The sequence below is a fragment of the Neodiprion fabricii genome, chromosome 2, assembly GCF_021155785.1.
Source record: "Neodiprion fabricii isolate iyNeoFabr1 chromosome 2, iyNeoFabr1.1, whole genome shotgun sequence".
NCBI classification, from domain to species: domain Eukaryota; kingdom Metazoa; phylum Arthropoda; class Insecta; order Hymenoptera; family Diprionidae; genus Neodiprion; species Neodiprion fabricii.
Genome location: NC_060240.1, coordinates 25,890,893 through 25,915,993, shown reverse-complemented (window position 1 = coordinate 25,915,993; position 25,101 = coordinate 25,890,893). Strand labels below are relative to the sequence as shown.

General features: G+C 38.5%; 1 protein-coding gene across 8 annotated transcripts in view; it reads left to right on the top strand.

Moving 5' to 3' along the window:
• Nucleotides 1-25,101, top strand: part of LOC124175401 (cysteine-rich venom protein DIS1-like) — an 84,120-nt gene that overhangs the window by 37,684 nt on the left and 21,335 nt on the right. For 3 of the 8 annotated variants that reach the window (XM_046555621.1, XM_046555625.1, XM_046555620.1), the window contains exon 2: nt 12,641-12,698. The exons of the other annotated variants lie outside the window; for them this stretch is intronic. The gene's annotated coding sequence lies outside the window, so the exon portion shown is untranslated. The remainder of the gene's footprint in view (nt 1-12,640; nt 12,699-25,101) is intronic. 8 annotated transcript variants of the gene reach the window in all.

The window sequence follows — 25,101 nt, the reverse complement described above, 5'->3', positions numbered from 1 at the left end:
TCGTCTTTTAGTATTTTCAAACAGGTAAGAAATTTTATCCAGTCATATTTTTACATGAAATCACGTCAAACAGTTCGTGATAATGTCGGCCGTTGTTTAATTAAACCTGTTTATTCCAGAAATAGAAGCTTTATTATCTGTTCTTGTGTGAATATTTAACCATCAAGGATGGGCACAACCAGGAACTGGAGTCAGCCTTGTTTCACTAAAGTGCCACGCGAATAGGTGCAAAAATAGAAACGTTTCTGCGCTCGTACAATCCAAGATAACCGCACTGACGGTGATAGTCGACAACGGCAAAACCACGCACCTTCCATTTCCCTAGCAACAAAACTGGTGGACGATAGAACGAGAGGGAGCGAGAGAGAGAGAGAGAGAGCGAGAGACGAGAGGGGGGATCTCATAAAATTTTCATACGAAATTCGTCTCTCTGGGAATAAAAGATGATCCGTTCAATACCTCAACGGGTGTAAAAAGAAGTCGTTCTCAATCACGATGCTTTCGCGCCGCTTCTTCTTCCCATCTTTTCCTCGCCCTCTGTCTCAGCCGTCGCCATCGCTGCGAATGGTGCTAAGACAGAAGCAGCCACCACCCTAATTAGGTACATTAATATGGATAAGCCTGCGACCTCGGATTTGCATGTTCAGGGTAATTTGGAACTAGCTTGCACGCCCCTTGACTGACACCGACAAGCATCATGAAGACGGTCCGTAACTATTACTGAAAGAAAAGTTACCTCTCCTCGCACTGCTTCCACACTTACAATTTATGTACACAATAATTCAGACACGAGATATCGCGGGATTGGAATTGATTGCGTTACGGACCTGATTTATGCCGATACGTTAACCAATTTTCTACCCCTCCTGAAGAATCGAGTCAAGGGTAAGCCGACGGAAATTAAGATTCAGAAGCCGTCGATGTCGTTTCAACGATTTATTACCGCCGAATTGCGACTACAATTTTTACGCCACGTAAATAGGATGACTTTCGTGCAATTTCATATCATCACATGTCATACCAGTTTTCATTCCACTCCAGCGGCACGCAAAGCAACGGAGACACGGCTGCGAATTGATTACTAAATTCTGGTGCATGAAACATTTGCAGGAGCAGGTGTTCGGTTTAATATTGTGGAGTAAATTTCACTCGTGTACAGAAGAGACCCGCACTCTGGTGCATGCGTATATTTCCTGTCTACAATCTCGCTCGACGTGGGCGCAGCGTGTTGTTTTTTTTTTTTTTTTGGTGACAGCGGTGGGATTGCGCGCATGAGAGAATATTTTCACTGCAAATCCCGCACTGCGGACCGAGAAAGAGAATTGTTTCGAAAACTGATCGGTGGTCCTTGAATCGAGTCCTAATAATATCGGGAAAAAAAACAGGAGCATCGTCGAGTTCTGCAGCCGACGATGGTTTTCAAGTGCAGCTGCGGAGTCCTTGGCCAGCTGCGTCGTCATCAGGAAAGGACATCCAGCGGATGTTGAATTTCGAGAGAATTGGTGACTTCGTAGTTCAAGCACGTAGCCACGGTCGAGGTTCGCGTCTATGATCAGCTGTGGGTACCACCGGATGTCGTGTACAGATGTGCGTGTATGTGAACATAGAAACGGACGAGCGATTGGTCCGCAGGCAAAAGAAGGAAAAGTGTGGAGGGAAAAAACTCGGCCTGTGACCTCGTGTACGTGTGGCGAAGGTCCGTCGATAAAAATTCAGACTGGACAGCGAACTGCTGCCGTTCGATTGTGATTGCACAAAGAGTGGTAAACCAATTTACTTGATTTAGCGCACCGGACGATCAGTTCCAGCATCAGTGCAGTTGCGCAGTGCGATACCATCGGCGTGATGTGGAGGTACACCGGCACACGTAGTGCACGGGAAAAACTTCGCTGTTTCCTCAAGATCTCGTTAGCCACGGGAAGACTTTTTCTCTTCATCCGTAACCCAAATCTCATCAGGATTTCCTTGTGACAAGATTTCAGCTCGTTTTCAACTCGGCTTCGAACCTCGTCTTGGTTTCGCAGAGCTCAGCACGGTTTAACGTCACTCAATCAGTCGGTCATTATCGTTTTATGAATTAACTGACGTTCCTTATCGACGATAGGATTTTCCTTTATCCTCAAGCCACTGACAGGGGTTTAAACAAAGCCGTCAGATACCGGCGAATTAATTAATTTCTGTGATCAATGAGCTTGAGTGTTAGAAACCATGCTCATGAAAGCTCTTGGTACTGTTTGCTTCTTTCACACTCTTCAAGACATTAATTATTTTATTGCAGAAGTTATGGTTCAGTGGTAATATATGCAGATCTCGGAAAAAAAAGAAGAAAAACAGAGCGTATTCGTACAACATCTACAGCATAGACAGTCTTATTTCTGTTTCGATAATTAAACTTCAGCACAGTTGGCGGACATTTTTTGAGACGTTATGGTGTACACCAAGTCGTACACCATAACACGTACCACAGTGTTTTAACCTCTCAACTGTGGAAGCTTGCGGCAAGTGGATCTCGCTTCAACGTGTCGCTACGCCACCATAGTGTATGTTTATATTTTATAAACAAACAGCGCCATGTGGAGTAGGTCGTTATATTCTCAATGATGTTAGTTGATGTGAACTGTAATGGACACAGACCAATAATTCCAAGGTTTGGACAAGCTGCTCTTCAGTGGATTGACGATCCTGGACTTGGATTGGAAGAATTCTTTTGTATCCGAAAGTCGATTCGAAATCTTAGACGTCATTTGGACCTCAAGAAGATTTCGAAGTATTCTTTGCGTGTATGCGACCTTCTTAGATAAGAAAATCCCGAGTGAACAACACCTCATTTGAACGTCAAAACTGCGCAAAAGTCGCGGCGCCGATACTTGAGTTTCTAAAGAAACTCGGAACCCTCAGTTGAAACATTCCTGGTCAAGCCTCGAATAATTCTTGAGATTTTCTTTCCTTGAGTCGAGATGAAAGGTCAAAGGTGACCCAAATTCGAGTCAACATATCACGATTAGGAAGGAATGAAGGGTTGAGAGGTCAGAACGAGTTCTAAGATTTCAACTCCGTTGGTTGAAACTGTTGATGCCGATGCGTTGGTGTTCTGATACCAGCTTTCACTCAGTTCTTGTTTCTCAGGAGTAAAAAATGGCCTACAGTATTTATGGTTTCCTTCCCCTCTCAGAACAACACCAACTCCACAAGTTTCATAAAAAACCGCGGGAGTCTGCTTTCACCAAATAACTGAGCAGCTTACAGCTTGTCCTTCTCGTCTGGAGAATGTTTCAGCATTTGAGTGTATGACGCAGCAAAAATAATCGTCGCTCTAGACGACCAACCCGGGGCTGTTCATGCATGTTTTACTCGACGTTCAACTTGAACAATGAAGTGTTCTGGAAAAGCTCGCGTCTCACTTGGCCGTACATCGTTTCACGTCGCTATTGTTTCGGCTGGAACAATACACTGTGATGCTGTGATGGTGTGAGGCTTGATATGAGCTTGCAGCATGTAGGTGAGATTCCTGGAGGGTGACAAGGTTTCGAGTGTCTCTGAAATCTCTCTTTTCCTGGCGCAGTGCGGGTTTCGGCGCAGGCACCGAGACCTCGAGCGTTTCGCAGATCGAGCTCAACTTCCTCGAGGCGAGTGTCGATCGCCTTTGAAAGGGATATTAAGCCACCTCCAGCCTTCATCCTCTCCGTTAGAGTAAGCCGCCCGAGATTAAGTCTAATGCGTTTCTTACGGGTGGGGAATTGAAAAGGCCTCGTTCATTTTTCTTCGCACCTGTGCGGCACCCTCACTTCTTCACTGGGGGCAGCTTGGCTCTCCTCGTATAAGCTCTCCTCCAAACTCCACGATAGCGACCCATAAGGAACCCGTAAACTCCGAAACGAAGTGTTCGCCTCGCCGTTAGAACCACCGTGAATCACCATCCCGGTTTCTGCCAACATTTTCTCCTTACGGGAAACAGTCAGCCGCGCAAAGAACTTCAACCCCATTTCTCGGGAGTTAGGGAGCGATGAGTTTCAAGTTCAACGATCATTTGCTCGCTGTATTGTCGATGTGTGAAACTTGGGTTTGCATTTTTTTTTTACGTGGACGCACTATCAAGATACGGATCTGACATTTCAGATTTGCTGCAAAATTTTTTACGTGAAAATAAAGTTTGAAAAAATTACTCTATTTAAAAAAAAAAAATTTATCAACCTTCCCCATCCGATGAAATCTTCCCTGAATGATTTGATTTACTATTTTAGCAGCAACCATTTTCTACGGCTCAAAAAAATTCAGTTTGAAAAATAATCGTAAGTATTTATCAATGATGAATATTCGATATTGCAATATACTCGATACTTTGTAATTTTTTTACCCATATTATACGGATCTTCTTTTTTCGTTTTGTCATCATAAACTCACTCCAATTTTACTTCTTCTCGTCATTTTAATTACTTTTCACAATCGCATATCTTGTGCTACAAGGAAAACTCCGTTTTTCATTGGGACTAAAAAATGTTGTTATTTTCGACTGAATTTTTTCAGATTTTAAAAAATGAGTGCTTCGCAAACAGAAATTTAAATCATATCTTTCATGAAAACGGTGAATGTCCGGTGACTGTAGTGGTGGAAAAAAATTTCATTTTTGTGGCAACAGTTTTTGAAAAAATCTGCGTCCGATCGATTTCACTTATCAACGTGACCGTTGGAACAAAAAAAAAAATTCACGTGCAGACAGTTACGAAATTACATTTGAATTCACATTTACATTCAGATCTGTATTCAACTATTCACAAGTGGCAGCCGACGTCTTTCGAAAGGACGTTTTTATGATTCTGAAAACGGATTTTTCTTCTCTCTCTGTTTATCTGCGTCTCGTTTGTTTTTTCCGTCCTTGTTATTTATTTCTTTTTTTTCTGTTTCAGTCGGTCCTCGACCGAAAAACTTTTTCTGATCTTTTTCTTTTTGGACCAGATCTTGGAATACATTATTTCACGCGATGAATTCAAATTTGCAACAGTTTCAGGGGTTGTTTTACGAACGGGGCTGGAGCGACTCTTTCTGCTTGTTCTTTCCTCGTTTCTCGTTTATTTCTCTCCTTTGCCTCGTTTCTTTCTTTTTGTTTTTTCTTTTTTTTTTTATTTTCCCCTTTTTGTTTTCTAAAGGGCAATTCAAGTGTTTCGCTCGCGAAATAAATCTCGGATAATACCGCGGCAGGCAAGCTGCACTTTCGTAACAGCCCTTCGCATTTCTACACAATTCTCTACATGTATAGATATATATGTAAGAGGAACGATACATAGGCTTATATACGTACTCGGGCACCACATCCGCTACGATCGCAAAGCTCAGACCAAAAAGCTTTCTCATTTTTATTACCTCAAAGAAATGCGAATGAAAAGTTTCCCGTGACGAGGAAGTTATTACTCACTTGTTGAAAAAAAGAAAATTTTTCCCTGCAGCGCTACTTAAACATTTACCGAACCCCAACAGCGGAGCTTTTTCTTCCTCATTTTTCTCGCAGTCGTGATGATTTTTTTTTTTTTTTTCACACAATCAACTTTGAACGCTGAACTGTTGGGTGTTTTTTTTTTTTTTATTCTCACACCCACCTACCTTCCACCTTCTGGTCTCTTGCAGCAAGTGCAAACCCTACGAAGCTCTTCTTGCGAACCAACTGTGACTTCTTCAAAGCCAGGGACGAGAAGTTTTGTCCAATTCCAATAGATTAAAACTCAATTTACTCGTTATCGAGTTTTCCACAAGACAGCTGCAGTATTAGATTCACCCCTGAGATACTGAATTAATCGAAACAAAATGCACGCTAAATCATTCGAGTTTATAATTAATAAAGTCAAATACATATCTGTATAAGAAAGATATATGAAAATTATTCGACATCTGGTTAGGCAATATGTAGAAAAATGACGTTCATATATCCAAGGAGCCGTTATCCGTCAAGATTGGTTGACAATTTACTTTCATCGTATAAATCTACGGTTTTTGAGTTTCTTTTAACACTGAAGGTTGACTAAGATCGAGCAGTCTGAATGAAAAGTTAAAAGAAGAGAAAAAATCGTTTAAAATATCTTCATCGATACCAATTACTCCAATGACGATGAAAACGAATGAAACAACATCTTTATCTGCGTAAATACAAATGAATATCAATGATTCGAAAAAAATGTTTTATAATTAGAAAGTTAAATTATTATCTTCCGGGCTCGTTTTGCTTTCTTATATTTTTATGTACTCTGAAAATAAGTAATTTCAAATAACGATTTATTGCTGACTCAAACATAGTGTGAACTTTTTTTTACCTGAAAAGCGGGTAGCAAGTGGCATATTTTACCTTTCAACTTTCAGGAAGTAGGGAGAAGCGCGCGCTATTCAATTTACTATAATATGATTCTTCGGTGCGGCCTACAGTTGATGCTTGTGCTGCAGCGTGACAGCGAAATTTTTATAAAGTTTGAAAAAAGAACGAGAGAGAGAGAGAGAGAGAGAGAGAGAGAAAGAAACAATTATTTTGATTGCATTTCCAAGTTTTCTCTTAAATTTAATTTAATTATAAAAAAAAAGTATATTTATTTTCAAGTCAATAATGTGGCCAGAGTTGAGCGGGAAATAAAGTCCTATATATGTTATAACACAGAAATAAAAGTCGACTATTCCGTTGTTACATAATCTACTATTAATGTGTTCTCCGGAGATTTCTATGGTTAAAAAAAATAAGGCCACAAACATCAAAATCGTATGAAAAATATCAGAGTTTCATTTTGAACGCCGTAACGATTAAGCTTTAATTTTTTGAATCTTCCCATCGTAGCATGTATTATCCGAATTTGCTTCGATTGATTCCACCCACACAATACAGACGTTGTTTCATCGACGTTCACTAACATTGGCGTAAATAACGTTGCTGGAGTTATTTGAAAAGGTGTTCTCTCAATTTCTTAATTTCCATTCATTCCTCCTCACCATACTTCGAATACGAAAAGCTTAATACGTAGAGAATTAAAACCCGATCGGTTTTACAAATCCACTTTTACTCAAGTACTTCTCAATTAAGGCGGATCAGTGAAAAGAATTTGAACTTCACAATATCATGCCGTGAAAAATTCCTCACAATTTACCAAAGCTAAAGAAATTACTGGATCGAACGAGAGGGAAATTACAGGGCAATTAGCCCGATCTCCGTCCAAGACGTACGGCTTCAACGATTGGCCGACGACTAGGACGATGGTCGAGGTAGTTGGAGTCGTTTTGAAGGACCCTGCAGACTCGGGTTCAAGGCTCGGGTCTTTTTACGGCGCGTAATATGATTACGTTCGGCATCTGGTTCACCTTATAACGATATCTGCACCTAGTGAACCCCGCGACCCGACGCGAGGGCGTCCGAATAACGAGGTTCAACCCTGCGAAAGGCCGTCTTGTCGGCCCCGGGCAGATACTAAAACTCGCACCCCATTCGACCCTCGAAGGTGAATTTTTACGCTCGTTCCTGATTAACGGACCGGATTACGACCCCGATAATAGTTAGCGGTGGAGATTCGCCGCCTCTCGTAGCGACAGGTGCAACCGATCGAGTACTTCGTCAACTTGACGCGTATCCGTGTCTCTGTCAAGTTTCGCAGTTTTCTCGCGACCTCGGAGAACGTTTCTCACAAGATTCGATCATTGAGACTGTATTTTGTAGCCCGAAAAGCTATTTTAGAAGGTTCGTTAGCCGGAAATCGATACTTTCGGTTAACTTGATAACGAGACAGTCGTACATTGCGGATAATGATCGAATTATTATATTGGGAAGCTAAAGAATTCTGTGAAAGAAGACAAAAATTAAAAATTATGGGATTAGAAAGAATCGCTTGGAATTAGATGCTTATTTGTAATCCCTTCTAAATTGATGAGAATTTGGCAGACAATTTTTATAGATACTTTATTTTCACTCAGCTACGACGCGAAGGGCGATTTTATTTAGAAGACTTCTTTTCTATAACAAAGTTCTTCTTTAAAATTTGACTATTTATATTTTTTTATTTTTGAAGAGGTCTTCGTGTGAGGAATATAATACATAATATTACAATACCTGTATAAAGTTATTGCAAAGTAAAATAATGTTGATTCACACGAATTACGCTTTGAAAGTTGTGACCGGAGTTATTTACATTGAATTGAATCAGAACAATATCGCATGAACAAAGTAAATATACAATTTGAAACCCTTGAATATTGAAGATAGAACCGAAGTATTGATCATTTTAGGACAAAAAAATTATTGCATAATTTTGATTAAGCTCAAAACTCTCTGGTTGTTTGATTTTGTTGAAATACTGCTAACTTTGTCAGTTAATGAAATCTGCACAAATCGACGGAGCTAATTTACTCTTTTCATCTTCGGTTACCTGATGACAGAAACGTTGTAAGTATAAGAATAATTACAAATTGTAATTGATGAAAATTCATTCCATTAGATTCAGCGAGAATCCACTTACAAATATTCCAGCTGTCATCCATAAAAATTTGACCGACAGCAAGATTTTGGAATTAACAAAACGAAACAATGCTAGATAAATTTTCTAGAGTTATATCACGAACGTTAAAATGTATTTTGACTTTAATCTGCCGTCTTCAAACTTTTTCCCAAGCTGCAACTGAGAAATTAGTGTGTTAAAATTAAACTCCATTAATTTTAGATTTACATTTTGAATACAAATTTTCATTTCCCAAATCTTGAATTCCAGTTTTTTTCAGAGAAATTTCCTCTTCGTAATATCATCAGTCAGATACAATAATCAAGACTTTAGCCCAAATCAGCTCATGCATCACTGTGCTTGAACTATTATCTGTTCAGATATCACGTTTTTTCTTCTGAAATCCACGAAGCTTCATTTTAGCGTTTCTCGTACAATCTTGACGCGGGTATAATCCGATCGTGAAATTAGTTCTGTAAAGAGAAAAAACGATGTCTTGACAGTATTTTCTTCTTTGCGGATCTTTTTTCACCTTGCGTATTTTTCAGAGCCACAAGTGAAACGGATATTGAATTATTAAGCTCATATCCGGACTGAAACTTACAAACTTATCAATCCATTTCAGTCCAGTCAAAATAGTTCTGAATTAAAAATATTTGGGACACGGCTTCATTTTTGCGTAGAAATATTTTCCCTCAAGAAACGGAATCGCATTGATAAACTACGAAAAAAGAAATCGTTTCACCAAAATTTCACACATGTCGTCGATAAGTAGAATTCCTTTTTTCTCAATTTGTTAATCTGACTCCATTCCCGACATACGAGGACATAATTCGGTGCGGAATTTTCCGCTCTACAGGACGGTCAAGTCATTTTTCGAGTAAAATTTTGCTGTTTTCTCGACACGCCGGCTATGCAGCTCAAAAATGACTTACAAAGATACAGCCAAATCCCGAATATTTTCGATTCAGAACTGTTGGACCGGACCAGTTTGAGGGTAAATTTTGTCCGCAGACCACGTTGACGTCTGAGGGTGGTCGATATCGGGACCGGTTCGCTAATCCTGATTCCGGGGCTCGTGAAATCCGCGGATCAATATTACCCCTCAATAAACTTAGCAGGGTTTTAATCCAGCTTTGAAGCTGTCAAGTTTGGCTCTCGATCTTGGGCGCTCGCGCTTTTCGCCCCCGAGCTTTACAAGGCGCGACAGAGACGAGCTTCCGCTTTATCTTCTTGTCCTCTTCCAGCCTCGGGGAGATAATATTAATATCCTTCCGGGGACCGGTGTTTGTCATCTCCTCGATTCCAGCTCGCCGTTTAATGCCACCCATCGGCCGTTATATCCACCGGGAACAAACACCGATCAGGACTGAATGGACGACTGCCGATGGGTTTCGCGATAGATTGATTGATCGATCGAACGATTGACTTATAACAGCAATTTGTACTTACAGCTCATATCAATCTCGCCACCGGTATCGGTCTATATTTTCGCACATTATTATCGGCATAAACTTTATACAGTAGATTTGTTACCACGGAAATAACGTCATTTTTGGATAACGCACATCGAGGGTTTTTGTCTTTTCTTTCCTATTCTATCTTGGAAATGTTACCGATCGGGCAGAAATTTAGACGAAGAATTGAACCAAACAACGGCAGCTTTCAGCGTTATTAAAAATTTCGTTATTGTCAGAATTTTTGACAGATCTTCGTCGGAATTCGTGGTCTTCGTTTCACGAAGTCATCATTTCACCCCAAAATCTAAATTTATAGTAATTTGGCTATCCCGAATATCCGATTTCCATTTAATCCCGCGTGAGCAACTGCATTTCTAGCTTTCTGCATTTCGGATTATAATATTCGTGGTTTCTTATGCTGGAAATTACTAGAATTCCAGTTTATCGCGTCGTAAATCATCAGATAAGAAGTTTCTTGCGGTGGAATTATACGACTAGAATTCTACAGTTTCACCAAGCACGTAATTAGGGCCCGTAATTTCCCGTCACGAAATTGTATCAAATTAGCTTATAGATTACGTCCGATGGAAAATTCCAACGAAACGCACTCTATTTCCTAACTAACGTGGCGGTGATCAATACCAGAATGAGAACTTCGATAAATCACCCCAGTTTCTAGTTTCTTTCACATATGCAGTTTCACGCTCGACGAATTATCGAGCTTTTAGTTCATACCGTGAATCACCGGATTGGTAGTTGGTAGCAATGGAAGTCGGTGCATCGAGACTTTCAAAACTCTTTTCGCTTATATTTCCGACGATAAATCAATACGAATCAAGAATTACGATGTCGAATAAAAATGGCGATCCATCGTTAATCCACCGTAATTTTCTTTTTTGAAAGCGAAGTAAACGGTGCTTATTTAGAAAAAAAATGCACTACCGCGTAGAAGAAAAGTAGCGGTATTCTTTTCGAACAGCTGATTCAGCTTTTAATGAAAATTACAAACCGATTATTCGCTCCAGTGGTTGAATAAATCTTTGAATTAAAGCCGAGCATCGGTCACACAAGGTCTCGTGGAATTCTGAGCCGTTCTTAATCACGTCGCAGAAAAGTAAAAAATGCGTCGCTCGTCCGTTCTGCCTCTTTGCTATTAGTAGCGTTTCAAACTCGGCGATTTCCATTAATTTTCTCCTCTTCTTTCCCCCTCTTTCTCTTCGCCGAGCGAGACGTCCCCGTTGCCCTTGTCAAGGGTTAAATTAACATAGGGATAGACGTTTCAGTTAACCCTGGACTACCTTACGCGCCCTTCGTCGTGACCTTTCCAAGGGAGGACGTAGTTGGCTCTAAGAGGATAGACATTGTCAACCCCGACTTGTCATCCCCTAACGCGTGTCTGTATCGCCCCATCATTTTGAGTGTTACGTTACCGGGATTTTCGAGTATCACTCTCCCCGGTTGACTCTCGACGATCTATCTCATGCGAAGAAGGATCAGATGTTTCTCTGCGTTTTCGCCAGGTCCTAAGAATCGTTAGCATACGCAAAATATGCTCGCCTCAGCCATTCAAGTATGTAACATGAGGCGTTCCATCCCGAACCGACTTTGTTTATTTTTAAGTATGGCGCAGAGCGTACAAAAAAATCTCTCTGAGTTTTAGATTTTTTGAACCGCGCGTTTGATTTTTACTGCTCCCAAAAACACGAAAACGCAATTTTCGAATTAATAGCCCTAATCGGTTGGCTTTAAATTCTATTCATAAATTTTTTTGTTAAAAAAAGAAAATTTTCAGACCAAGTGGGCAAGCTTTTGGTTCAGGAGCTGTGAATGAAACAGGTATATAATTAAACAGTGAGAGGAATCGGATTAAATATAAATTTAAAATATACTGTATTTTATACGGTTTTTTGCCACTTTGCAATTTGTTCCACCTGTAGCTTCTGAACCAAAAGCGCAAAAGGGAGAAAAATCTAAATAAATATGTATTTTTATTCTCTAAACTTATATGAAATTCAATCATTCTCACTTTTCAATGACTTGTTTCGCCTGTATCAATGATTAATCACCTATTTGTGACAATCGCAAAAATATTCTCGTCAGCAGTAAATCGTCCGTGTCAAGTAACATTTCTCAAGATTTATGGGCAACTTGATTCGAAGTTGCGAAACATTTTTGTAGTGCATTCGTATGGAGTAAGAGGTTTTTTCACTGCTTTAACACAAGTAGTTTTGAATACACTTTTAGTCCAATGTTAACAGTAAGTTTTTATTATTCTTTACTAACCAAAGGCTATTTTTTTAAATTCTAGTAAAATTTCAAATAAAGAGGCTAATCGTCAGTGAAAATTGTTACTGGAATCGTGGTTATTGACGACAAAACAAGAAGAATTTAATCAAAATCCGAGTCTGATACTTCAGAAACAAATGAATGCAGGACGCTTTTAATTGCTCAACTTCGCATTTTTTGGTCTCAAGACTCTGAATTCGGTGGGACTAATAACTGTAGGTAAAAAATATCAGAAATCAAAGCAAGTTCATCAACGCTGCGAAGAATAATTTCTTGTTACAGATTATACAGCGAAAAAAAGTCTGGGCCGAAAGTTTCGAGTGGCGAGAAAGGTTCCAACTATCGGAGTTTCAGCTTATCGTTAGACATTGGTTTCATTTGATCGATCGAGTTTTCCTAACGTTACAGTGTGTTAATTGAAACGTATTTCTCGAATTACAGATGTTGCGTGGGAATTAAGAACTGATTAAAACTCTACACGAAGGAATCCAGTGCGAAGGTATAACGATATTCCATTTTTTAGCGTTTTTAGATGGTGAATATCTTCGCGGGCACGCAGAGAGGCGTCGATTTACATGTGATTACCGAAAAACTTGAGGCCTACGTTTTCTTATAGGGCGTAGGTTATATAAATAATGCATTCTCCATGAGCGCGAAGGTCTTTTCCTTTTACGACGTTGTAATCGCTATCCAAGTCCGCTTGTAGGAAGGTATAATATAATACATGACTGTTTAAATATCCATGAAATCTGTAAAGTTTTATAAAATCTTCTTCTAAACTGGATTGTTTTCGTCTTTTTGATCCTCAGGTCCTTTCATGGCTGCATCATATTATATCTCGAATCTCCCAAGGCGACCAAAAAAATCACTGAAATCTGACGGAATCGGCGAAAACGTTGAAACTCAAACATTTCTATTATCGTCTAGCGATTAACCTCTCAATGCTTTTGTCGGATCTTTCGCGACTTATATCATGAATATGTAACACGTATCTCGAAAACGAGCGAACGAATTTTGCCTACATGTCAAAAATTACTGACAATGAGCCTTGTACGGTCCTCTTAAAATTGAACCTGAGCGGGCACGAAGATTTTCCAACGAGTTGGCACAACTTTTTGCAAATTTGATTGATTTGGTTTAAAAAAAAATTTGCAGACCCACCCTTCTACCCTTGCAATCACAGCGTGATTCACTCGGTGGACGATACCTTTCAGAATACCAACCACCCTCTGGCTTCTTTTTCTCCAAGGAGGATATAACGGCTTCCTTTACTACTTGTAACAACCTGAAATCAATGAACTTGAGTTCAAATTCTAAATGGTTTGAATTCAGATTGATCATTTTATCACCGATCGTAATAACAATTAAGCGGATCGAAATTGGGACGTTTTGAAATTTGAAGAAGGATAAAATTCGTATTACCGAAGAATCAAAATCGCGAATAGTTGAAGTTCCGCAAGGGTCAGTATCAACTTAGTTCAACCAGTGCGAATTTTCGAAGGATTGAGATTTCTAACGATCCTTATTGATTGTGGAATACTCACATTAAATGGACCAATGTACGTAGATACAATAAAAATTTGGACCCGGTTACAATTTTAAGTTGTTATAGTGTACACTAAATTACAAAGATCTTTTAATTCTTAGGTCTACAGGCTTTATCGTTTAGAACAGAAACACGTTGATCAATTTGATCATTTTTGATGTAACAACGTCCGATCTTTATAAATATAAAATCTACTATGAGGCAGATTCTTACCGACACTTCGACATTTCCACGCCTGTAAATGCAACACCGATCATAAATATTTTCCGTATCTCTGGACTATTTGTACCGATTGATTGTCGTCCAATTTTCATTCAACTCGAATTTTAGGATATATGCTCCGAGAATAAATTTCACGTTCGAAAATGTCGGACTGTTTTTCAACATAAAAACACATTAAACTTCATTTTTTCTACCGACGGAAAATTGGAGGACTGTTATATCCGAGTACACACCGTAATGTATTCAAATTACAGGTATTCGAAATTTGGAATTTTCATTACCCAATTGAAACAAGTCGAAATTTTTTATCGCTCAAAAGTTTGAACGATCCGATCATCCGACCCAGGAGTTGCGGGAGCAACGAGATTCGAGACGAACATGATTAGGATGAAGCCGAATTTTGAGCTCCGGGAATTCGCATCCGAAACAAAATCAATTTGTCGTTTCTTGCCGAACGGAGCTTACGGGGAGATGTAAAGGTGGCCCGTAGTTAACACGTACATCGGCGTGTATATCCCAACGTACATACTACGTTGTAGCTGTCACGCTGGCTGCTAACCCACGCACAGTACTTCTTCACGGGTCTGACACGTCCGCGCGTGGAGAGCGAGCAGAGGGGTAACAGCTCGGAGCCGACGGGAGCCAGAAATTTAAGCTGGCTGCTTGCGGCGATAAATTTACGGTTCCCCTGGGGCGAACTCGGCCAGCCGGGCAACCGGGAAGAGGAAACACGAACAGCTCGAGCCCTGAATATTGCTTCGTTTTCCAACGTTCTGTAGAAATCCGGCTGTTTTGACTTTGTTTATCGGAACCCCGGGCTCCCGTCCGCACTCTACGCCACTGGGCCCCTGGGCCCATGCAGCCTGGATGACTGGATGACACCCTGCAGGAATCGTTTACACGTACACTTGGGGACGATGAACCTGAGACGGCTAATTTTTTACACTAGACAGTTAAGTTGGCAACACGGAGAAACCTGCAGCGCCGTAGTCGGCCGAGCGCGAAACAAACTCAATCTCAATAAACTTAACGTAACCCATGACCGTCGAATCTAACCTTAGAATACCGCGGGAATGATGACTTGTTGGATTAACACGTATTCTAAGGACGATTTTTTCGTATGCTCCCCAATAGAGATCAGACTCCTGTACTCTAGTCTCCATGACGCGTACCGTGACAGTCTCAGGAAATTGAAAATTCGTACGCGCCTGCGTCGAATCCTGCGATCTCATTGGCAGTTTCTACTGATCCGCCCCAAGCTTTTCATCTGCTTGTCAGGTTGACCAAATTTATAGTTACTACCGAGCACTGGCTATTAAAATTATCAAAATTAACAGGAGTTCTGAGCTTATGTTGCGTTAAGAATTTGAAACGACCAATATGTGACACGTCAGCATTCGGGTCAACATAACCTTGAAAAGCTTGCGTGGATTGACATTTTTTGCCCGATCAAACCAGACGCAGTTGGCCAGTCTGTCTAAACAGGTGAAAAACTTGGCGTATGCGCGCTTCAGTGTTTAGTTTTCTGAGCCGACACTCAAGAGCTGAAATACCCTTAATGAAATCAATCTGCTCATCAATCAACCATGTAGATGAAATTTCACCTCCCCTCTGCATTGTACAACGAAAGTTCGTTTCGGGCGATTATTCATCTTGCCTTGTAGAGTTAATCTTGTTTACGTCGGTCTAATTGTATTACGCGTATTAGCGTAAGGCCTTGTACTTCCAATTTTGTTTGACAAAATTTTGAAGAGTTAATACTGTTTCATTTATTCTATTATACATACAAATACGTTGAGTAATTATGAAATTGATTTATTCGCATGCTATTACGAAAAAGTATTAAAACTAGAAACAAGAGTGTTGGTTTTTACTATTTATTTTAAATCGGTTTACTATCATTTAAAAAATCTAATACGTTCTTTCCATTTCACTTTGCGATTATTCATTTCACTGAAAAGCCCAATCTCGCAATTCGCACTAATACACTTCTCTTTATTACGTTGATTCCATTATAAATATTCAATTTTTTAAGTTTGCACTGATATTAATTTTCGTGAACAAACGATAATATTGAATTGACTACAAAAAAATACCACCGTAGAGTGAAATCGAACGAATCTCGCAAATTTCTCACCATTTTCAAGCGATTTGAAGTGTAAAATTGTAATTAAAACCTCTTACGGTTCATAATTATTTTAATACTTTTCGTGAAGAAAGTAACAAGAAATATTGATGTTCAACTCACGAACCTTTACAATAGTAACCCTAAGGGTTTTTACAGTTACTCAATTTCGAACTGGCATCAAATAGGAAATCAGTGCAAAGTCCCATATAATCTATTGAAAATCACAGAGCTTTCAACTATGGTTTAACAGACGTTCGCGAAATATGCATTTTGATTCGATCGCAATTTCGACACATTTTGTTCTCGGCTATCTCAATCTCAATTTCACAGAAAAATTGTTCTTGCGTCGAAGAATAGCATAAAAACGTGTCTTGGAACGGGTAGAAAATTAGCATAGCCTGCATAAAGCATTGCAGTGAAACCATGCAAGGGATGAGAAAGATCGTATCATTATTCAATCTTTTCTTTGTTACATCTTCGGTGGTATTTTTTTATTCTTTTCATTCTGTGTGTATATTATTTTTGTGGTCTTTCCTCCCTTTTGTTCTTTACCGCAAACCATTTCCTTTGCCGAGGATGGGTAGCATAAAGAACCTGAGAGAATCCTCGGGATCAATTTTAGTACCTCCGAGGCTACCGGCTCGTCTCTCGCGAGTATGAAAATGTTTATAGAGAGTAAAATTTTTGTTCCAAGGTGCGGGACTGTCCCTGCTATGCATGGATATACATGCAAAGTTTCCCTTCACTTGACCCCCATACCTTACTGCTCATGAAGCCAGTCGTGAACCTTCTCACTTTATTCGGGATACACTGGGCGGTATAAAGTATAAATAAAAAGTGGTGCAACACGATACAGAAGATAAAGAAATAGTATATTGTATGACGAAGAGGTAAACTCGGTCTTTTCGGGCCGAGCGTAAATTTGCAATATGCGTCGTAGGTGAGCCGAAGACGAATATTGCAAACACGCGAGACGCAAAAGCCGTTGCCTTCTTGTTGCAAACGATTCTTTATATGACAAGAGTATGTTTCGTGCTTTTTCACGAAGCACAAAATTGAAGTTACGGTCGCGTGATGTCAGATTTGCGCGCATGCGCGCGGTACAGAAAATACCATTTTCAAATCCCTGGAGTGAAAAGAGTCTTTTTTATACTCCGCGCATGCGCATTCGCAGACTCATACTTCATCGTCAGAGAAACGGATTTTTTTGCAAACGGAAAACATGCTTTAAAGAACGCGTAAAACTTCTCGCGTTACATAAAAAGTAATTGTAACGCAAGTGTCTGTAAATTGGAATTTTATATTCAACAGTAAAATAACAACGCAATTCTTCATCCAAAAAAAAAAAAAAAAACTGTTTATTACAAGGTTAATTAATAATAATTCAAGTTACTTTCTTCTATATCTTAGTTCAATTTTGAAGAACTTTAAATGTTTTCCTTTTTTTTTTCAAGAATTCTCTACAAATTTTCCGATTCCAAATTATTTCTTCCGCTTCTCTCAATGAATCAAAAAAAAGGGAGAACGCAATATAATTATTGACTATAATCAATGGAATCGTGCTTTATTATTAACGTGTTGGGAGGTTTGTAGGTATACTAAAACTTTGTTGCGGAAAGTTATGCACAGAGTTCATTCTCAAACAAAGTGAGCCGCAATTCATGAAAATTGTAATAAATACGATTTCAGAACAAAAAAGAAAGTAGGGTAATATAATATAATCTTTCTCAAGTTTTCAAACAACTTAACCGTCTTTATTTGATTTTTAACGAGAGAGTTTTATTCCGACCAAAATTCGACTCTTGTTAGTCGATCTCAATTTCGTTAAAACTCTTTGTTAGAATATTTTATTTTTATTTTCATAGAACATGAGAACGACTCCTCAAATGCGATCGTCGAATCGATCCAACGGAAGAAGCTTTTCAGGGCAGGTGGATGAGTTAACAGACGAACATCTAGATTCGAATTTGAATAGGAATGAATTCACTAGCATTCCGGGTCGATCCTCTTCAAGCCGGCCAATCCGATCGGTTAATTAATTAACGAGCTACACCCTTTAATCTAATTAGATTCATTTACGAATTAAACTGAATTCCATTATACGCTCCTTCTGCGAGCTAAGGCGATCAGCTTCGTGAAGCTCGCCTAATTCCACTCCCTCCGAAATTCAACCTAAAATATTCCCCTCGCAAGTACCTCGGACGGAAATCAATAAGCTTTTGGTGGCCGCTGGGGAATTAGTTCGTAATCCTGAATAATAGTAAGAAATAGACCCTGTCAATGCTCCCAGAATATCATCGACTTTTCTCATTCGGTTATAGAACCTTCGTACCGGGAAACATTTCACTCGTGACAGGCACAATGAACTTCCAATGAAATGGGTATTGTTACAATAACGTCGATATTGTTGAAATTAGACGGCAATGTCTTACAACACTGAGAAAAGAGAATTGTTACAGTGAATAGGATTTATTTACTGTTAACAAATGGTATACTTGAATATGACGAAATAAATATTCAGTTATAGATAATAAATCGCGGATTTGTTAATATTTTTTTGAGTGACGTGAAGATTTGTTAATAGTTAATAAGTCATCTGTTTCTCTGGAAACAGGATCCTGTTATACAAAACAATCGAACACAATGTTCAACTACTTAAATATCGGTAACGAATGAAGATTTGTTAACAGTTAATCAATCGTCTACTTTATTGAAAGTCGTATTTAGTGACGTCAAAGTACATACTCGTTGCATCGTTACCGTACTACGGATGAAGCCGCTGTCACTTTTTCCAAACCGAGTCACTCTGGAACGGTCGAACAGCTCACGTCGTTCTTGGGGCACGAAGATCACGTAGCGTGCGTTTGAATGAAATCGGTGATACGAACGTCCGAATTTCCCCGTGCGAGTAGGAAATAAATCTTACATCGCACGCACCTAACTTCAAACGTAACTTCTCGTATCCGGATCAGGAATTTATGAACAAAAACACACAGCACTGACATTTAAACCTTGGAAGAAGCTCGGATAAGCCCCAAGATTGTAATATCAATTCCGTAACGTTATTGTCGCACTGTCAGATTGGCTTTTATTATACATCAACCGCTCGGCCTACGAACTGCGTGCAAAATGTAAAGAACGTGCTTGGAACGTGCGATTGGTGAGCTTACGAGCTTCGAATCCTCAGACAAGATTTGTTAACTGTCGATAAATCTTCATGTGGGATAACACGGTGTGAAATTTCTTACAATTAATGCCAATTTTGTGGTAAGAGAAAAAAAAAATTTGAATCAACTCTCGCTTTATCTGCCACAATTTTAGAATATGTTTCCGATAACAGAGGTATTTTAGTGAGAAATTAATATTGTATTTGCTTCAAATACTACAAAATTTAGATTGTAGTTATAACAGCACACATATTTGTTACACGTTAGTAAGTTTTTAAACGGCTAAAAAATGGTTCCTGAAGATAGTCAACGAAATATATTAATTTATTATAACAAGACTCTTTTCTCAGTGAAGTAGCTGTTATAGCGCGATTATATGTACAGACATTGGTAGCTAATTTTGTGGCTAACGCAACAATTAATCCGTTTGTTTAGTTTCTTTAATTTTTTTTTGGTTTAACGGAGCTTTAGCATCAAGTTATCGTTGCACCAGCATCAACTTATCGCAATAGTTACAACGAAATCCAGTTGACAGTGAGCATCGTAAAAAGAACAGCAACACATTTTAGATTTTCTGATTTCAGTAACAAAACTCGTTTCTATTTTCGAGGTTTGTAAAATAACGAAAAATGTAGATTAACCGATGTAGCTTATTATGCGCATAAAAAATTCCACGCAAATATATGTACAATAAGTGGAAGAAAACTTTGCACGAGTTACGAACATTAAAATTTACGTGTTAAAAACTTTTCGGCAAGAATAAAGAAAACATTCAAAGCTACAACTTTGTTTTAATTTTGAAAAGCACGAGTTACTCAAACGAAAAATTAAAAATTGACTCAAGGTGGAATAAATTTGAAAAGATTTTTTCACCCCAGCCAGAATAAAAGCAAGTAATATTTACTCGCATTAGTATTCCATTTCCTCGAGTGAAACTTTGCCGGTATTTTTTAGTTTTTCACTTCGAACAGAAACATAGATGTATACGAAAGACAAAAACCCGTCTGAACTTTTCAGGTTCGGTTGCACAGAGCTTCATCTTATACGTATATGTATAGCAGGTACAGCGAAAACTGAATTTTTCAGGTTACAAAAGTGACCGCAGGGAAACGGCTCAACACTGTAGCTACATTTACGGTTATATGCATGCCGAGGTGGCGATGAGGCGCAGCTGCTGGCTACAAAGGTGTTAAAAATATAGGCGAAAGAAGATAAAGGGAAGAGGAGGAAGCCGAAAATGAATTCAGAAAGGAAAACAGGGAATGTCGACATTTCGGGGAAAGCTTTTCTATCCTAGAACATAAAAGTTGATGAAAAAACGTAAACGAGAGGGGAAAAAATGAAACACCTCTTGCGTATGCATTGATTTTCACAGATCTGTACAAACTGTGTAGTGGGTGGAAATGTGTTCGGGGAATTTCGGCTCGACTCCATATCGGTTACAATTTTATTAGATTGACAGAACTTTTCTACTGCACGTATAGTTCTTGCTAGATATTTCTCACTTCCTCGATGTATTTCTCAGATATTTACCTTTCGTGCGTTAATTTATTTCGACTTTCGATTTTTCAATTTTCAATTACATGTGAATATCAAAAATGCGAGGCGAATCGCAGACTGCGTCACCTCAATTCCGAAACATGGATAAGAAAGGAGGAAAAAATAAAAGCTCCCCTGAATGGCCGGTTGAGTTGAGAGAGAATGTTGGGTAAATAAACGTGTATGACAAAAGCTCATGCATGCCTGATTTTTCCAGCGTCACATGATGCCAATGGTATTCATAGTCGTTTCTTTATCTCAATCCCAATCTCCGTGAAAACATTCCAACAATTATATGTAGATACGCCCAAAAACTATTCAGCATGGTTATGTTAAAATAAAATTTTCAATACATTTGTAGGTTTTAGGTTTATCCACTAAATTTTTACCCATCTTTTTACAGTAAAAATTTCGAGTTCACTATATTTTCACAGTATAATACAGTGTATACGAAGACTTTTTAGTTTCTACGCTCGCAGTTCTTATCGCTTACGGAAAACGCGTTAAACAATTTCACCTTTTTGAATCTAAAACTTCCTGTCATCGAAAAAAAATCCGTGCCAATGTCTTTTTCGTGTCAAAAGTCTGATCTTTCCGTGATTTGAAACCCGTTTTGAGGTAAATCGTAAAAAATTGCATAAAAAAACAAGAAAAAAAAAAACAAAAACTGTGTGAAATAAACATTTTGGTATACTATTCATACTTGTCATGGAATATTGGAGAGTCTTGTATAATATACGTAAAGATGTACGTTTGCCGTGTTTCATTTTTCTCTCGACGTCTCGTAATTTTCTGTGACTCACAGACGCACTGTTCGTACTCGATGAGGAAAAAAAGTGAGGGGGGGGGGGGGGGGTGAAAGGAGGAAAATTTCATGCACGTATTTGCAGACGTGATGTACCTACCCGAGAGTCGAGACGCTGCTGCAGGCAGTCTGAGTTTTTTACTGGCTTATTATGCAGTATATATCGGAACGGTTTCATGCAGACTGAAAAATTGCCGAGGACCGATTCCACGGAATTCTCTCGCTATTTTTGTAGAAAAAAAAAAAAAATTTCATCACTGTACCGGCATTCTCACAATATTTTCCATTACAGAAAGAAATGAAATGGAAATGTGTACGTTACGTGTTTGAACTACAAAATCGATTTTCCACCCGATGAGTTTGATACTTTTTATTCATTTGCGATAAGTGTTCTATTTGGCGGATTTATACTTTTCATTTTTAATTTTTTCACACTACTTTCTTTAAAGGAGTAACCGAATTCACAAGATGCAGACAGGACACGAAATTTGTCGTTACGTATACTTTTGATTCCAACATTAATTGAAATACGTCATCTCGTGGTTCGTTAGATAAACGGTAAAAGAATCTCGTTGTTTTCGACATTAAAAATTCGGAATAAAATTTTTAGAAGCAAGAGACTTCAAAGGAGATTTCTAAATAAAAAAGATAACTTACGAAAGCAACTAGAATAGAAAAGTATTCGTAATTTTTTTTTTTTTATTTCGGGGATTCTCCTGCCTCATAACACAAAATTATGAATACTGAGCTATGAATTTTATCGTGAATTTATAACTACGAAATAAAACACACTGTTAATTTAGATAAAATGTGAAAACGTCCGAACTATGATTTTGTCGTCGAGCAACAAAAAAATTAGAGTTTCAGCTCTAGGACAATTCGATATGCAATAACAAAATGAAATACTGACATTGAACAGATGTCGGATCTCTGCCAAATATTTTTTGTTCGTTCCATAAATTAGAAACAAATATATTATGGATAAGGAATACGCTGTTTGAATATATTAAGATGAGATAACCGATGAAAGTGAGGTGAAATTGATTTACATCGAGGAAGTTATTGATTGTGCAAAGTACGCAAGAAAATTTCATCGACAAATAATATCACAGTCTGAGAAACATTTCAACTGTCATATTTACTGAAAAATTCTACTAAAAAAGATATCTTTACAGTGAGAGTTTGAGTGTTGTTGAAATTATAAGTAAATGTGTTACACGAAACTCTATAGTGTGATCATAATTGTCAATGGGTAAAACATTTTCTAGTTATTGCAAAATTGAGACCGTTTATTTGGTCGACTACTTTGTTTCAGTTAAAAGATCCCTTAAAATCAATAACAGTAACTCCTTTTCATTTTTTACCCAGAAAGATATCATCCGGCTATCAAAAAAAAAATGAAAACAGTCAAATACTCGTACAACAATCAAAACTACAAATTTTTCTCTCTGTATACGAGCTTTACATCGTTTTACCCAAAAACATTCGTATAAACAAAGTAAAACTGAGCGGGTGAGCAGAGCGATGAAAAATCTCCGGGCCAAAAAAAACCAAAGAAAAGAAAAGAAAAAAAAAAAGAAAGAAAGAAAAAAGAATCCGAAAAATAATAAAGCATGCGAAAGAATGAAGAAAACAAAAAAAATTGTTTATTGAAAAAGAAACTGACCGCACATTTTGGGAAATTTTCTCTCCAGGGAAATATTCCCTGGCAACATCGGCTCCTGTACCCCTGGGGTTGGGAATATAGTAGCCGCGGTTTTGCGGGGATTCCGTCCGCCAAAAAGCTCGTGTCTATTTGGAGCAGAGGCCGAGTTGCCGCTATTCACGTCGCAAATTAAAAACATCGATCAAAGCTACCCGCCCCAGGAAGTTACGAAATTCTTTCGGGATGATACGGAGAACTAAACGAAAAAAAAAAAAAAAAAATATTTGGACAACGTACGTTTGGCTGGACGGCTACCCTCCAAAGTCTTTGATAGATGGCGATTCGAAATTTGCCCGAACGGGAAATAAAGGCAGGCAGAAATTTTGTCGAATCATTGTCCCGTGTTTCTTCGACGTTTCACCGATCGCCCGAGCATGAAACGGAGAATCGAACGCCTTCAGACCGACGAAAATGATTAATGGATCTCATTGACTGGACTCTGTTTCGACGGTTCCCTGATGCATTTAACTGTGGTAACGATTCGGGAGCCGAATTTTCTTCGCCCTCGAGTTTTTCATCCGTCGCATTTACGTAATTAAATGTTTGATGGCCCGGCGTCGAATCGATTTACGTTCCTGTAACGATGCGCGTTTAGGAAAAATCGCCGATTCGCACCTTTGCGACTTTCCGGAATTCAGCAAACCATTGTAAATAATTTATACACCGATTCCGAACAGTCAACTCCTTGAAAATCGTCTTCAAATTGTTCAGTATTGATTTTTACAAGAAGTCTTTAAATCCCGCTTGAAGCCAGTGAAAACTGTTTGAATTTGTGTCAAGTCGTTTGAGTCGTAGTCACTTTAAGTTACATCATTTTGATATGTGTGATTATGAATTTAACGAATTTCCATCGAATCATTTTTTTAAATTTCTTACAATCAATAATACGTATCGAATCTTACTTTTTTTTTTTACTGTGCATACGAAAAAGAGGAATCGCAAAAGAAAAGAAAATACCCTAAATCTTTCTCAGTGAACGACTTCTCATAGATTTTATTCTCATTTCATAGTTCTGCTGTGCAATTTTACCACTTCATGCTTGAAAAAATTACAATTTATGGTTATCGGATTTAAATCTAATAAACTTTTTAAATACCAAATTTTTTGCTGGAAACACAGTAACAGCTTTGAAGAGTAAAACTGACAGTTCTTCTTCAGATTTCTGAAGAATTTTACGTGCGCTTTTTAACGAGTATCTAAAAGTTTCGAAAAAGGACAACATTATTCTTACCAATTAGTTTCGATTGCCAGGAAAACGGATGTTTCTTACACGTGAACCTTGAATATCTGGAATATCTCATACAGAACCCTTCTAATATGATGATAATAAAATTTTTTTCACCGATCTGGATCTCTTCACAAGCTTTCCGTTTTTAGTTTATCTCTTTTGACGAGCTTGTTTCACAGAATTTGACCGGGAAAAAATGTTCACCGAGGCAGTCGTGTAGGCGCGCAGTCTGCAAAGGCGCCCTTCGCAACAGATTCGCCAATTTTCCAGGCAGTAATCAACGCATCAATTCACGCATGGGATAAACGAACAGCGTCCATTCGGATCTGCATATTTCTCGAGTACCATTGATTCGAATCGAACGATTGAAAAGCACACGGAAATTATACACCGTCAATAAGGATGCTTTTTACGTTCAGTTTTACCATTACGAAGAATTCTTTGTAATGGAAATTGGTGGGAAACTTTGAGAGTCGGAAAAATTGAAGAAGAAATTATTCCGACCATTAAGAATGCGGATGAAAAAAATATTCGACCTATTTGACACTGATACACGTCAAAT